The sequence below is a fragment of the Tupaia chinensis genome, unplaced genomic scaffold (assembly GCF_000334495.1).
Source record: "Tupaia chinensis unplaced genomic scaffold, TupChi_1.0 Scaffold143602_1, whole genome shotgun sequence".
In the NCBI taxonomy this organism is placed as follows: domain Eukaryota; kingdom Metazoa; phylum Chordata; class Mammalia; order Scandentia; family Tupaiidae; genus Tupaia; species Tupaia belangeri.
The window spans coordinates 2,641,595-2,657,454 of NW_006203448.1; the positions used below are offsets into that span (position 1 = coordinate 2,641,595).

Consider the following 15,860-nt stretch of genomic DNA (forward strand, 5'->3'; position numbering starts at 1 on the left):
CTCTCTCTCTCTCTCTCTCTCTCTCTCTCTCTCTCTTTCTTTCTTTCTTTTTTTAATTTGACCAGAGAGACACAAAGAGAGAGAAAGTTGGAAAGTAAAAAACTTGGGACTCAAACTGCAGTCAGCCACATGGTAGTCCAGTGCCTTAACCACGATGCCACCTGCTGGCCCAAACTGACATAATTTTTTGTAAGAGATTTTTGCTGGGGCCAGCAGGTGGCATCGTGGTTAAGGGCGCAGGACTCCCAGATGGCCAACTGCGGTTCAAGTCCTGAACTTAGTGACCTGTTCTCTCACTTTCCGTCTCTCTCACTCTCATTCTGTCACTCTCTGGTGAAATTAAAATAAATAAAATAGAGTTCAATAAAATCATTCTTTTTATTTAAAAATAAAAAAAGAGGCTTTTGCCTTAGGGTGCATGCACTGGGGGTGGGGGGATGGCAGGGGAGACTCAGTGAAAGGGAAAATGAGAAATTACCCACCAGGGGAGATGGCCATGCACAATCCTTTTCCTTCATTCTCCTCCCAGGATCTTGGACATGCACATACACTCACCTGGAGTAATTTTCAAGCCAGCGAGTTCCGGCTTGGACCGCAGTTGACCATGTAGGAGTCCAGCGATGATGTAACTCTACGCCACCTGCTGGTCCCTAAAGGACAGCATTTTTTTCTTTTTCTTTTCTTTTTTTACAATTAGGTCTTTATTCTTTTCTTTATTCTTTTTTTTTTTTTTTTGGGGGGGGGTTTGCTATAGGGCAAGTGCACTCTCCAGAAAGAGAGATAGAGAGAAAGTGAGAAATCACCCCCCAGAGGGGCTGGCCATACCACCACCCCTTCTCCTCCATTCTCCTCTCAGGATCTTGGGCATGCACGCACATGCGCCCAGTGTGAGTTTTAAGCCACCAGGTCCGGGACGGGAATCGTGGTCGACTACGTGGGAGTCCAGCGACATAGCCATTATGCTAACTGCTGGTTCCCAGGGGCTTACTTTCTCTCTCTCTCTTTCTCTCATTCTGTCCTTCTCTGGTCAAATTAAAATAAATAAATCGAACAAAGTAAAATAAAATCATTTAAAAAAATAAAATAAAGATCTAACTGGGACCAGCAGATAGCATAATGATTACATTGCTGGCCTTCCACATAGTCAACAGTGGTTTGAGTCGCAGACCTGCCAGCTTAAACTCACGCCAGGTGCCTGTATGTACGTGCCTAAGATCCCAAGAGAAGAATGGAGGAAAAGGGATTGCAGCGTGGCCATCTCACCTGGGGGTGATTCCTCACTTTCTGTCTATCTCCCTCTGTCTTTCTGGTGAGTGCACATGTTCTTTAGCAAAAATCTCTCAAAAATAAAATAAATAAATAAATAATAGGGAGACCAGCAGTTAGCGTAATGGCTATGTTGCTGGACTCCCATGTAGTCGAACACGCGTGTGCGTGCGTGCCCAAGATCCTGAGAGGAGAATGGAGGAGAAGGGATTGCGGCATGGCCATCCCCTCTGGGGGGGTGATTTCTCGCTTTCTGTCTCTCTATCTCTTTCTGTCTGTCTGGCAAGCACACGTGCCCTATAATGAAAACCTCTCAAAAAAGAAAAAAGAAAAAGAAAAAGAGAAAAAGAAAATGAAAGAAAAAGAAAAAAGAAAGTAAGCCCCAAGGTCCAGCACTCGAACCGCAGTTGCCCATGTAGTCCAGTGCTTTTAACCACCACATCACCTGCCAGCCCCTACATCGTTATTTTAAAATCTGATCTGCCAAGTTAGCATTTCCACCAGCTCTGGGAGCAGAAACCTTCGCAGGCTTCACAGACTGTTGCTTAGATGCTGCCTTTGTGGGAGACTTAGCAGCAGCCATCGCTGCCTTTTTAGGTGCTTGCTTAGCCTTTTTTGCTTCCTTGGCCCTCATAGTTTGTTCTCACTGAACCTTTCTAACTTGGGGTTTTTGTTTCCTTTTGGCCATGATATCAGCAAGAGATGCAGCAGTGGATAGCCCTCTGGAATTTGACTACATGGTGGGTCCTTTTCTTTGGAATTTCTTCTGACTGTCCCTTTTTGTGCTTTCTTCTGTAGAGAACAGTCCAGTTTATCTGCCAAGGATTCTTCTTGCAAAGGAATGCTGACTCGCATTTTGCATTAAGAAATTAGGAAACCTTCCCGTTGGTCCTGGCGTAGCACCTCCCGTGTCCGGGGTAGATCTTGTACTCACTGAAACCACACAGCTCTCCACCTTCATGGCAGCACCTCCTGGGGAAGAGGAAAGATGGCAGAGAGTGGACGTTGTTCTTTACACATTGGTGTCCCCTACAAGGCTAAGAGCTCATCTGAACATCACTGACTGAATTCCCAGCATCGAGCGCACAGTCCATGCACATGGTGGCTACTTAAGGAGAGCAGGAAAGACATGAAGGGAACAGAGAAGCCCCAGAGAAACGAGACAGGGGAGGAATTGCCCCTCTACTGGTGTCGAGTCCTGGCCTCAAGAGGGAAGTCAGAGGTCCAGACGGTGGTGCAGAAGCAGAATGCGACACTCTGCAAGGGTGACCCATACATGAAGGTTCTGGGTTCGTGTCCAGAGACCTCCCTGAGTACCCCAGGCACATGAGTGCCCACCATCCAGAGCTGGCTGAGGCTGAGGCAGAGCGTCTAGACCCTATTGAGTTGGGACCAGAAGATGGCAGTGGCTAAGGTGCTAGACTCCCACAAGGCCAACCATGGTTCGAGTCCCAGACTTGGCTTGCTTTCTCACTTCTCCACTTCCTCTCTTTTTCTCTAGTGAGCACACGTGCCTCATAGAAAACTTTAAAAATTAATAATAACGGGGGACCGTAGGGGGCGTGATGGTTAAGATGCTGGACACTTCTACATGGCCAACCACAGTTCAAGTCCCAGACCTGGTGGCTTGCTTCCTCACTTTCCCTCTCTCTGTGTCTCTCTCTGGTCAAATTGAAAAATTAAATAAATACTTCAAATAATAATAATGAGGCCAGCAGGTGGCAGGTGGTTAAGGTGCTGGACTTCCACGTGGCCGACTACTGAGTCCCGAATCTGGTGACTTGCCTTCTCACTTTCCCTTTGTCTCTCTGTCTCTTGTCTAATTTTAAAATTAATTAAAAATTCATTTAAAAAATAATTTAAAATTAAAATCTTACACAGGAAGATAGTGACCAAACTGGAAAAGAAAGAAAGGCTGGAAGAGAGAGTGCACGTGTGTGGAAAACGGGCACCGGCACCCACTTCCTGTACACGCCAGCCTCTTCACCGTGATGCTGGGACTTAGGGCCTGTCCTGGCCTCATTTTACAGATCAGAAAAAACCCGAGAGGCTAGGACCTTTACTCACCACAGCTGGCTGCCAGATGCTGTCACACTCCTGTGGGTAGGAGAGCCTTTCTGATCTGGACCCCTGAAAACTGGCAAGTCAAGGTCCCACTTTGGGGAAGGGGACTGGAGGACCCCAGGACAGCATGGACACAGCATGGAGCCAGCTTTACAGATAGATAGACAGACAGACAGATAGATATAGATAGTTAAACTTTATTTATTTATTGAAATTTAACCAGAGAGGGACAGAGAGAGAGGGAAAGTGAGAAAGCAAACCGCCCGCCAGGTCTTGAAATGAACCATGGTCAGTTTTGTAGGAGTCCAGCACCCTTAACCAATACACCTGCCAGTTGCATGGAGCCAGCTTTTAAGGGGCTGGGCCCAGTATGGCCCCTGGAGGCGGCCTGAGAGGCCTCTCTCCCTGGCATAGTCCATAACACAGCCATGCGTGCCTTCTGCAACTGCACACGAGCAGGGCCCAGCCAGCTCACTCAGTCTCCTCAGAGGGGCCAGTCAGAACGGAAGTCGGAGCAGGCATGGCGTCTATGCCCTTCCTCCTGTGCCTGCCCCCATGTGGAGCCATGGCTAAGAATTGGATTTGGAATCAGAAATGCCTGAGCTGAATTCGAGTGCTATCTTCATTTGCTTTGTGTCTTTGGACAAGTGCTTTGATTCTCTGAACCTCACACCATTGGGGAAGGGGTTCCTTGTGAGTCAAATAAGATGGTGCACGTTGGCTGTTAGCACAGCTGACATCCAGCAGCCACTGAGCGTGTGCGGGTTCTGACTGGCACCCCTTCTTACTCTCACACACATCTGACAGTGCCTCCTGTCAGTCACCGACTGCTGTCGACAAACAGCCCTCAAACTTGGTAGCTTCCAGCAGCAATGAGTTATTTCTCACAGTTTGGTGGCTGTTGGGTGGGCTTGCTGTTCTCCCTGGAGTGCCTGGGGTTGCTCGGAGGGCTGGGGTCAGCCTTTGCTCCGCGTGGTGTCTCATCCTCCAGGAGTCCCCATGTGCCCTCCCCATCCAGCAAACGGCATCTGTGTAGCAAGGCGACTGTGTTCTAAGGGCATGAAAGTGACAGCAGACAGGCCTCGAGCCTGCTTCGAGATGTGGCTTCTACTGCATTCTATTGGTCGAAGAAGTCAGGGGCTAGGTCAGACTGAAGGGGAGGGAAGTAAGCCCACAGAAAGAGCGGCGTCTGTGCGTCTGTGCGTCTGCATACAGGAAGGGGGGACTGGCAGGTTGGGGATACCCTTCCAGGTGTTAGGGTCTTTTGCGTCTCCATCCCATGCTTTACCAGAACCTCTGCTCACCCTGTCTAATGAAGACGTGCCATCTGACTGCAAAAACTGTTTACTGAGATGTTACAGCGAGGCTCGCTGGGGTGCTGAGAAATGATGAGACAGAATAGATCACTACCTTCAAGACACTCCCGAGCGACCAGCTGGTGGACAGCCATAATGCAGTGTTCCGGGACATGGGCGCACATGCGAATGTGCCAGGTGTGTGTGTGTGTGTGTGTGTGTGTGTGTGTGTGTGCCTATAGTCTGGGCTGACTGGCTGGGGGAGATCGTGGTGTGAGGACCCTGTTGTGAGGAATCTCTCTCTCAAGAAATAAATAAATGAACTTAAAATAATGAAGAAAAAAAAAAGGGACCAGCAGGTAGCATGGTGGTTAAAGTGCTGGACTCCCACATGGCTGACCGTGGTTCAAATCCCAGACCCGGCAGCTTGAAAATCATATTGGATGTGTATGCGTGTGTGCCAAAAAACCCAGGAGGAGAATGGAGGAGAAGGGACTGCAGTGTGGCCATCTCCCCTGGGGGTGATTTCTCATTTCCCCTCTATTTCTGATGCTCTCTGATGAGCACATACACCCTTATGGCAAAATATATAGACATGTGTTAAAAATAATAATAACACAGAAATAAAGAAGGAAAGTCCCAAGTTAAAGGGCATTAAAAACAAAATAAGAGACCGGCAGGTGGCATGGTGGTAAAGGGCGCTGGACTCCCACATGTTCGATGGCAGTTCGAGTCCTGGACCTGGCAGCTTGCTTTCTCACTTTCCATCTCCCTCTTTCTCTCGTACTCAGTCCCTCTCTGGTAAAATTAAAACAAATAAATAAAATAAAGAAAGTTAAAGAAAATAATTCTAAAACAACAAAATAAGTGCTGGCTCCCTGGTAAAGTATGATGTGCTGCTTAAGAGAAGCCAGATCCTCTTTGCTGTGCCTACTGTGAGGATGAAGACCATTCTCAGCAACCAGACGGTCGACATTCCCCAGAATCACCCTGAAGGGACACACCATCATCATGAAGGGCCCCCAAGAAACCCTGCGGAGGGACTTCAACCACATCGATGTCGAGCTCAGCCTCCTTGGGAAGAAGAAGAGGCTGCGGGTTGACAAATGGTGAGGAAACAGAAAGGAGCTGGCGACCATCCGCACTATCTGTAGTCACGTCCAGAACGTGATCAAGGGTGTTATGTTGGGCTTCCGCTACAAGATGAGGTCTGTGTCCTCTCATTTCCCCATCAACGCCGTTATTCAGGAGAATGGCTCTCTTGTTGAAATCCGAAATGTCTTGGGTGAAAAATACATCCAGAGGGTTTGAATGAGACCAGTTGTTGCTTGTTCAGTATCTCAAGCCCAGAAAGATGAGTTGATCCTTGAAGGCAATAATATTGAACTTGTTTCAAATTCAGCTGCTTCAATACAGCAAACCACAACAGTTAAAGATAAGAATGTAAGAAAATTCTTGGATGGTATCTGTGTCTCTGAGAAGGGTACAGTTCAACAGGCTGATGAGTAAAGCTAAGAGTTTTCCAACTACAGTAACAAGCCAGATGATTTCTAAGGCCTTCATATGACATTTTAAAGATAATAAAAGACAACAATTGATTTGGGAAAAAAAAAAGAGAGAGAGAGAGAGAGAGAAGCCAGATCCTACACAAATACTGCAGTTCAAATCCCCAGCCTGGTCAGCCTGAAACATGTCAGACATGCACAAATGCCCCAAACCAACTGGCTGGAGGACCGGAAGAAAGGGATTACAGCATGACCAGACCCTGAGGAAGGTGCTCCCCACACCCACCCAGGAGTAAAGAAAAAAAAAATGAATAATATAAAATAAAAACGAAAACTCTATGACTTCCTGAGCTCCCACTGCCTCTAGGCTTGTTCCTGCGATGGCTCTGAGTGTCTCTGACCGGCTCGTACCTGGCCTGTGCTTCCTCCCACTCCAGAGCTGTGGGGATGCTGGGAGACACGTCCATAGTAACTTGCAGTAGGATCCGGGAATGTGAGGCCTTCGACACGAGTAGTTGTCATATGCTCCAGGATTCCAGATGGCCCAATTTCATATTCTCTACACCTGCTCTTTGCTGTGCAATTGTACATACTATCAAGAGGGAGTAAGAGTCCGATTTTCATTTCCGAATGTGTGGTTATCTTAACTCATGGGGAGAAAAGTAATGCTATCCCGAGGGAAATGGATCCGGCTGGGGAGACTGAAGGAGACTTCTTGGTGCAGGTGCTCTTAACACCAGGCCTTGTAGGAAGGGCGGAGTTTAATGAGAGGAGACTGGGAAAGAACATTCCAGGTGGAGGGACCTATTTGAACAAAAGCCTAGAGAAGGGAGTGTCTGGCAGTGGGAGGGGACCTCAGGCTGGCTGGTGGCTTTTGGAAAAGTGGCCCCATCCGAGGGAATGTGCATTCCAGTAGGGACGAGAGCCTGGAGCTAAAAATACAACACTTGGTCTGAAGCCCTGGCGGGGACCCTGCACAGACCTTAAAGCTCACGCCAGAAAGGACAGAATCCGACTCTCAGCCGCTGACATTCAGGCTAAAAGCAAAGTCTCCTCGAAGAAGCTTAATAAAGCAGGGTCTGGAAGGGGAAGCCCAGGCACCTTCTCTTCAAACATACCTAGTTTTTTGTTTTGTTTTGTTTTGGTTTTGGAGAGGTTTTTGCTATAAGGCGCGTGCACTCTCCAGACAGAGAGAGACAAAGAGACAGAAAGCATGAAATCATCCCCGACTGGGGATGTCCACGCCACAGTCCCTTCTCCTCCATTCTCCTCTTGGGATCTTGGGCACGCACGCACATGCACTCGGCGTAAATTTAAGCCACCGGGTCAGGGACTTGAAACCCAGGTCTACTACATGGGAGTCCAGTGACATAGCCATTACGCTAACTGCTGGTCCCAATACCTAGTTTTTGAACATTGTTTCATATGCTTCTTTTTTTTTTTTAATTTAACTTTATTTATTTATTTATTTTAATTTGATCAGAGAGGGACAGAGTGAGAGAGAGAGAGAGAAAGTGAGAAAGCAAGCCACCAGGTCTGAGACTCGAACTGCAGTCGGCCATGTGTGGAATCAGAACCGTTAACCACTCTCTGGTCAAATTAAAATAAATGAATGAATAAATAAAATTGAATAAATAATTCTTAAAAAGAAACATAGTGTACTCCCCAAAAATCTCCAAAAATTAAATGCAAATCAGAAATTATAAATTAATTTCAGAGCCAGCCAGTGGCATGGTGATTAAGGGGCTGGATTCCAGATGGCCGACTTCGTGGTTTGAGTTATGGACTTGGTAGCTTTAAAATCATGCTGGGTGTATGTGTGTGCATGCCTAGAATTCCAACAGGAGAATGGAGAAGGGACTGCAGTGTGACCATCTCCCCAGAGGGGTGATTTCTTACTTTCTTCCTCTGTCTTTCTCCAACACCCCATAGTAAAAAAACTACAAATAAATAAATAATTTAAAAACACACCTCATTTTATTTAAATCAAATGATTATTATTATTATCTGCTACAGAACTCATGTTCATCAGAGAGAGATAGAAAGAGAGAGAAGGAAAGTGAGAAAGCAAGCCAGCAGTCCAGGACTCGAACCACAGTCAGCCATGTGGGAGTCCAGTGCCTCAACCACCATTCCACCTGCTGGCCTAAATAAAAAATTTAAAAACACACACTGTTCTGTTCTGTTCTTTTCTCTCTTTTGTTTTAGAGAGAGATTTTTGTTATTGGGCAGGTGTGCACGTCAGAGAGACAGAAACAGAGAAATCACCTCCCCATGGGGGATGTCCATGCTGCAACCCCTTCTCCTCCAGTCTCCTCTCTAGATTTTGGGCATGCATGCACACGTGCCTGGCATGAGTTTCAAACTACCATGTCCAGGACTCGAATTATAGTTGACCATGTGGGAGTCCAGCAATGTAACCATTATGCCATCTGCTGACCCTCCCCCACCTAGTTCTTTTTTTTTCCCCAAGAATGATTTATTTTAATTTTATTTTTATTAATTAATTAACTTACTTATTTTTACCAAAGAGAGACACACAGAGAGAGAGGGAAAGTGAGAAAGCAAGCCACCAGGTCGAGGACTTGAACCACAGTCAGCCATGTGGGAGTGTCCAGAGCCTTAACCACCATGCCACCTTCTAGCCTCAACACCTAGTTCTTTTAACTTCGCTGGACCCCCTTTTCCTTCTTAAGAGAATCCCAAAGAGGTTTCATTTCTTTGAGTTATATACATCTGTATTTGCCATGTTGGAGATGAAAACTGAGAACAAATTTGACTAGTATTTAATTTTAGTGAACAATTAACATACGCATTAATATAAATGCTACGGTTTAATAAAATGTAAGTCTATAGCGGCCGTCAGGTGGCATGGTAGTTAAGGATGCTGGACTCCCACATGGCCAACCATGGTTCTAGTTTCAGACCTGGCGCCTTGCTTTCTCACTTTCCCTCTCTCTCAGTCTCACTCTCGCTCTTGCTCTGTCCCTCTCTGGTCAAATTAAAATAAATAAATAAAGCTAAATAAAACAATTCTTAAAAAAAAAAAGAGAATTAAAAAAAAATCTGTCTTATGACAACAGGTAAAGATAGTGCTATGAATCAAGTTAAAAGTCAAAGTGTGGTAGGCTTGTTTTTTTTTAAGTGACTCCTTCCGACCCTTCCTTCTGTCCGTCAATTTCCTAGAGGTTGCCTGCATGCATAGGAGAGAGAACAAGGTGAGAAAGCACCTCCCATAAGGCATGGTCAACCTACAATACCTTTTCCTATATTTCCCTCTTGAAATTTTGAGCACACATGAACATGCACCTAGCATGTTTCGCGAGCCATCAGGTCTCAACTGGAGCTGTGCAGTCATCATCGTTTTCAATTTTTTAAAAAGAGATTTTTGCTATTGAGTGCGTGTGCTTACCAGAGACACATAGAGAGACAGAAAGTGAGAAATCCCCCCAGGGGGGTTGGCCACACCGCAGTCACTTTTCCTCCATTCTCCTCTTGGGATTTGGGGCACACACACACATGCCTGGTATGAGTTTCAAGCTGTTGGATTCGGGACTTGAACTGCTATTGGCATGTGGAAGTCCAGCACTTTAACCACTATGCCACCTGCTGGCCCCTATTCTCTTTTCTTTTTTAAAAAAATAATTATTTATTTGACTTTATTTATTATCATTATTTTAATATTTCCAGAGAGAGGAGAACAGCAGGTGGCGTAGTGGTTAAGGTGCTGGACATTTCCATATGGCTGACTATGGTTTGAGTCCCACACCTAGTGGCTTTAATCCTTAGAAAAATATTCCCAAAGAAAAAGACACAGAGAAAGAGAGAGCGAGGGAGGGAAAATGAGAAAGCAAGCCTCCAGGTCTGTGCTAAAAACATGACCGTCCAGGAAGGACCAGCAGTTAGCGTAATGGCTATGTCGCTGGACTCCCACGTAGTTGACCGCGGTTCGAGTCCCAGACCCGGTGGCTTAAACTCACGCCGGGCGCGTGTGCGTGCGTGCCCAAGATCCCAAGAGGAGAATGGAGGAGAAGGGATTGCGGCGTGGCCATCCCCCCTGGGGGGTGATTTCCTGCTTTCTGTCTCTCTGTCTCTCTCTGTCTGTCTGGCGAGCGCACGTGCCCTATAGCAAAAACCTCTCAAAAAAAAAAAAAAATGACCGTCCATGTGGGAGTCCAGCACCCTAATCACCTGCTGGCTCCTGGCCCCTGTTGTCAATTTTTAAAAAACTCTCTTTAATGGGACCATCGGGTAGTGTGGTGGCTGAGGCCCTGGACTCCCACATAGCTGACCACAGTTGGAGTCCTGGCTTTCTTTCTCATGTTCCCTCGCTCTGTCTGTCTCTCTCGGGTGAACACAAGTGCCCTATACAAACTTGTATTTATTTATTTATTTGAATTTGACCCAAGAGGGACAGAAGTGAAAGAGAGAGAAAGTGAGAAAGCAAGCTGCCAGGTCCAGGACTCGAGCTGCAGTTGACCATGTGGGAGTCCAGTGCTCTTAACCACTATGCCACCTGCTGGCCACCCCAATTTTTAATTATTTTATTTTATTCATTATCATCACCTTTTAATTTGACCAGAGAGGGACAGAGTGAGAGAGAGAGAAAGAGACAGAGAAAGTGAGTAAGCAAGTTGTCAGGTCCGGGACTCAAACTGCAGTTGACCACGTGGGAGTCCAGTGCCCTTAACCACCACACCACCTGCTGGTCTCCCTCATCCCAATTTTTTTAAAGATAATTACTTATTTTATTTTATTCATTATCATCATCTTTAAAAATTTTTTCCCTAAATATTTAGTTTAATTTGACCAGAGAGGGATAGGGTAAGAGAGAGAGGGAGAGAGAGAGGGAAAGTAAGAAAGCAAGCAGCCATGTCCAGGACTCAAACCGTGGTCAGCCATGTGGGAGTCCAGTGCCCTTAACCTCTATGCCACCTGCCAGACCAGTCACCTTTTAATTTGACCAGAGAGGTTGAGAGCAAGAGAGGGGAAGCAAGAAAGTAAGCTGCCAGGTCTGGGACTCGAACCATGATCAGCCACATGGGAGCCCAGTGCTTTAATCACCACACCACCTGCCAGCTTCCTATACAAAATGTTTAAAAATAACAGAATGAAATCAGTAATTTTTAAAAGTCTCTTTACCATCTCACGTCACGGAAATAGCTGGGCTCTCATTGCTGGTCCGAGGTGAGCCTGCTGCGAGTGCCGTCTGGGAGGAAGCACGTGAGGGAAATGCAGCCTCACACGAGTGGGCTGCTGGGAAGGGGGGGGCCCTGCCGGTAACCTTTTCAGATAATCATGGCCATTATTTTTGATGAGGTACCAAAACCTGACATGTTTTAGTCCCTTAGTTGCAGTGCTGACCCTGAACCACCGCGATGAACTTTTCTGGCTCTGTTAGGTGAAATTCATTGCTCTGTCGTTCACTTTGAATGGATCCTTGACTCAAACACGATTTTGTAATATCATACATTGGTCACGTGGGAAATATTGATTCACTGAGTCATACTAATATGCCAGATGTTGACGCAGTTCATTTGACGATACTTAAAAAATCACATTTGTTAATCTCAGCCCCGCTCTCAGAGATCATTACTGGGAAGAAGTCAAGTTCGTGGTGGCTAATACATATTCTCCAAAATTGTAACTTTTACTGGAAACTTCTAATTTTATGACAAACAGTTACTTTCCTTGCATTGATGGGCTGCTTTATAAAAAAAATTTAATTTAGTATTATTATTACTTTACATTTTGCTGTAGGGCATGTGCACTCCACCAGAGAGGGAGAGAGGGAAAGCAAGAAAGCAAGCCGACAGGTCTGTGATTTGAACTGTGGTCAACCATGTGGGAGTCCAGCGCCTTTAACCACCACACCACCTGCCGGCCCCAATTTTATTTATTTATTTATTTATTTATTTATTTATTTATTTAAATTTGCTGTTAGGCATGTGTATCATCAGAGAGAGTCAGAGAGAAAGAGAGAGAGAGGGAGGGTGAGGAAGCGAGCCGCCAGCTCTGGGACTTGAACTTGACTTGCGGTCAGCCATGTGCGTCTCCAGCACCTTAACCACCACACCACCTGCTGACCCAGGATTTTTTCTTTCTTTTAAGATTGCGATCCCCTGCATCAGCCTCCTAGTAGCCTGGGGCCACAGATGTGCTGGAGTTTTACCCAGCACTGCTTTTGCACTGTCAGTGTAGACAGCCATGCAGAAACAAAAGCAAGCCATGTTGATTATTATTATTATTTATTTTGACCAGACAGAGACAGAGGGAGAGAGAAAGAGAAAGTGAGAAAGCAAGACTCCAGGTCTGGGACTCCAATCACGGTCAGCCATGTGAGAATCCAGCACTTTTATCCACCATGCCACCTGCCAGCCCCATACTCTCATTTCTTATTTTTCAGAGAGATTTTTGCTGCAGGGTGCATGCAGTTGCCAGAGACACAGAAAGACATAGAGAAAGCAAGAAATCACCATCCAAGGGGATGGCCAGGCCACAACCCCTCTCCTCTGTTCTCTTCTTGGGATTTTGGGCACTCACGCACATGTGCCCAGAGAGTTTCAAGCCTCCAGGTCCAGCACTTGAACCAGGGTCGCCCATGTGGGAGTCCAGCACCTTAACCACTGCGCCACCTGCTGGCCCCAGTTTTACTCTTGAGAGGGTCTCTAAGACCACCAGGGATCTACAGACCATGCCTGTGAAGTTACAGACCCGAGTTTGCTGCCCTCCTGGTGATTCAAAGGCAGAACAGAGAAAGCCACCTGGGAGAAGCAGGCTCACTTAGAGCTACTAACTGAGCGCAAGACTCATAACAGATGCTCAGGAAGCAGGTTTCCAGCCGTGAATCAGGGCTTCCACTCTCCACGCTTCCACAGGCACTGTCTCCTGACCCCAGCAAGCCCATTCCGTAGAAGAGCTCAAGGAGGATAAGCCACCAGCCTAGACAGCTAGTGACAAACAGGTCCAGGAACTGACTTCAAAGTTTGTGCTCCTCGGTCAGCCCATAGCGCCCCAGTTAACCCCTGTGCATGGACAGCCACATCCCACATGGCCAACTGAGGTCCGAGACCATCCCTGTGGCTTGAAAAACATGTCAGGTGTGTGTACCTGCAGGCCCCAAATACTGCCAGGGTACAGAAATGGGGGAGAAGCATTGCAGGTGACCATGTCTCATTGTGGGGTGCTTTCTCTCTCTAGCAAGCACACAGACCTTCTAGAACTTAAAAAACTTTGGGGCCAGCAGAAAGAGTGGTGGTTAAGGAAGCTGGACACTCCCACATGGCCAACCATGGTTCAAGTCCTGGACCTGGTAGCTTGTTTTCTCTCTCTCTCTCTCTCTCTCCCCCTCTCTGATCAAAATTAAGGGACCAGCAGTTAGTGTAATGGCTATGTCGCCGAACTCCCATGTTAGTCGACTTCGGTTTGAGTCCCGGACCCGGTGGCTTAAACTCATGCTGGACATGTGCGCGTGCATGCCTAAGATCCCAAGAGGAGAATGGAGGAGAAGGGGTTATTTCTTGTTTTCTGTCTCTCTGTCTCTCTCTGTCTTTCTGGTGAGTGCACATGCCCTATAGCAAAAACCTCTCCTCCCCCCAAAAAAAAATTAACAAAATTTCTTTTTAAATAAAGTTAAAAAATTACTAAAAGAAAGAAATAAACTGCGTACAAATAAAGCTTGTGCTCTTTGTTATACTAAATGTGGGTCAGCCTCGGCACTCGGCCCAGTCTAGTGTACCAGTGTACCGCAGTGCTGGAGGCACGGGGCCGACTGTAGATTCCAATCTCCGGCCTGGGCACCCTGAAAGAGGCCAGGAAGGCCGCTCACGCCCAAGATCCCGGCAGGCTGGAGGGCATGGATGGGAAGGGGTCATGCGATGACTAGAGCCTGTGGGGGTGTGTCTCTCTCCCTTGCTCTCTTAGTCTGCGTGCCCATGGACTCCTGATCATGAGTTCTTAAAGAATTCATAAATTTGGGACCGGCAGGTGGCTTGGTGGTTAAGGACGCTGGACTCCCATAAGGCCAACCGCGGTTCGAGTCCTGAACCTGGCGGCTTGCTCTCTTCCTCTCTCTCACGCTGTCACTGTCTGGTCAAAATAAAATAATTCTTAAAAAATAATAATAAACTTAATGTATTTGATGGCAAAATCCTGGGTCGGAGTCAGTTCAAGACAACAAAAGGAAAACAATTAAAGGATGATTTGAGGACATTTATAAATAAGACCTACTAACCGAGCTGCCTCTGTGAGGCTAGCATTTACTTTCTGGCCATTAAATGGAACCCAGGTGTCCTCTGGCCCCTTTGCCTGGGCCGGATAGTGGGTGGAGATCGCTGCACTCCGGTTCTCACAAAGGCTGGGTGTGGCCGCCTATCTGCAGGTGTTTATCTTCCCAGCGGGGTGCCAGGCACAGACAAAAGAAAGCAAGGGGGGGGGGATGACAGCCAGTGGGGCCCAGGTGTGACATCTAGAGTGCAGAAAGAATAATGAGACAACTGGGCTTCCCAAGGCTGTGTCCCCAGGTCAGGTCCACGCAGAGCTGCCAGCCCTGCTCTCCCGGGTGCCCGTCCCCCACCTCAGCCTTCACCTTTTCTCCAGTGAAATGCCAGCTACCAGTCTTTCTGGGTTTCTCTCTTTTAAAAAAAAAATATATATATATATATATTTTTTTTTAATTTTATTTATTCTTTTTTTTTGAGAGGTTTTGTTGTAGGGCATGTGCACTCACCAGAGAGACAGAGAGACAGAAAGCGAAAAATCACCCTCCAGGGGGAACAGCCACGCTGCAATCCCTTCTCCTCCATTCTCTTCTTGGGATCTTGGGTGCACACACACACATGTGCCTGGCGTGAGTTTAAGCCACTAGGTTCAGGACTTGAACTACGGTCGACTACATAGGAGTCCAGTGATGTAGCCATTATGCCATCTGTTGGTCCCCAATCATTTATTTTTTAATTTGACCAGAAATACAGAGAGAGAGAGATAAAGAGAGACAGTAAGAGAGAAAGTGAGAGAGAGAGAGAAAGTGAGAAACCAAGCCACCATGTCCAGGAGTTGAACCATGGTCAGCCATGTGGGAGTTTCCAGTGCCTTAACCACCGTGCCACCTGCTGGTCCCCTGGTCTCTGTTAATGCCTCAGGCCAAGCTCCTCCGCATTCTGGAATACAAGCTGGCCCCTGCTTCCGTCTCCAGCCTCCTCTCTCATCTTCTTCCCTGTCAGACTCATGGCTCACCCTCTCCCCCAGTCCTTGGTATCTGCCTGGAATAAATTCATGCTATTCCTCTGCGATCCCCTTGCATGTGCGGACCTACCCAGTCACCAGGACTCGGCTTGACCATCCTTTACGAGCCCTGCCCGGGGTGCCCACCTCCAAAGTGCCCTGGTACCAGGCTCTGGCCACCCTCGCTTGTCCAGCTCGTGGACCAGAATGTCATGGCTTCCGAGACAGAGCTGACGCTCATGGAGCCACGGGCCCATGTTCTCCGTGGAGAAGGCAGTCAGCATGACTGACTACGCCGATCTCGGCACGGGGCGGTGTCCGTGTGCTCACCCCCATGTTCTTGAGTTTCGCACGGTATTTGGCGGCGGAGTTCAGGAAGTATTTGCTCAATCAGTGAGTGCATTGTGGCCAGAAGTCTGGCTACTTTTCCTATTTTTCCAAAATCTTTTTTTTTTTTTTGGAGAGGTTTTTGCTATAGGGCACGTGTGCTCACCAGACATACAGAGAG

At 47.1% G+C, this 15,860-nt stretch overlaps 2 pseudogenes; one reads left to right on the plus strand and one right to left on the minus strand.

Annotated features, from left to right (window-relative positions):
- Window positions 1–1,729: 1,729 nt before the first annotated feature.
- LOC102469274 (60S ribosomal protein L24 pseudogene) lies at window positions 1,730–3,852 on the minus strand (annotated as a pseudogene).
- Window positions 3,853–5,527: 1,675 nt separating this feature from the next.
- On the plus strand, window positions 5,528–6,156 carry LOC106733362 (60S ribosomal protein L9-like; annotated as a pseudogene).
- The last annotated feature ends 9,704 nt before the right edge of the window (window positions 6,157–15,860 follow it).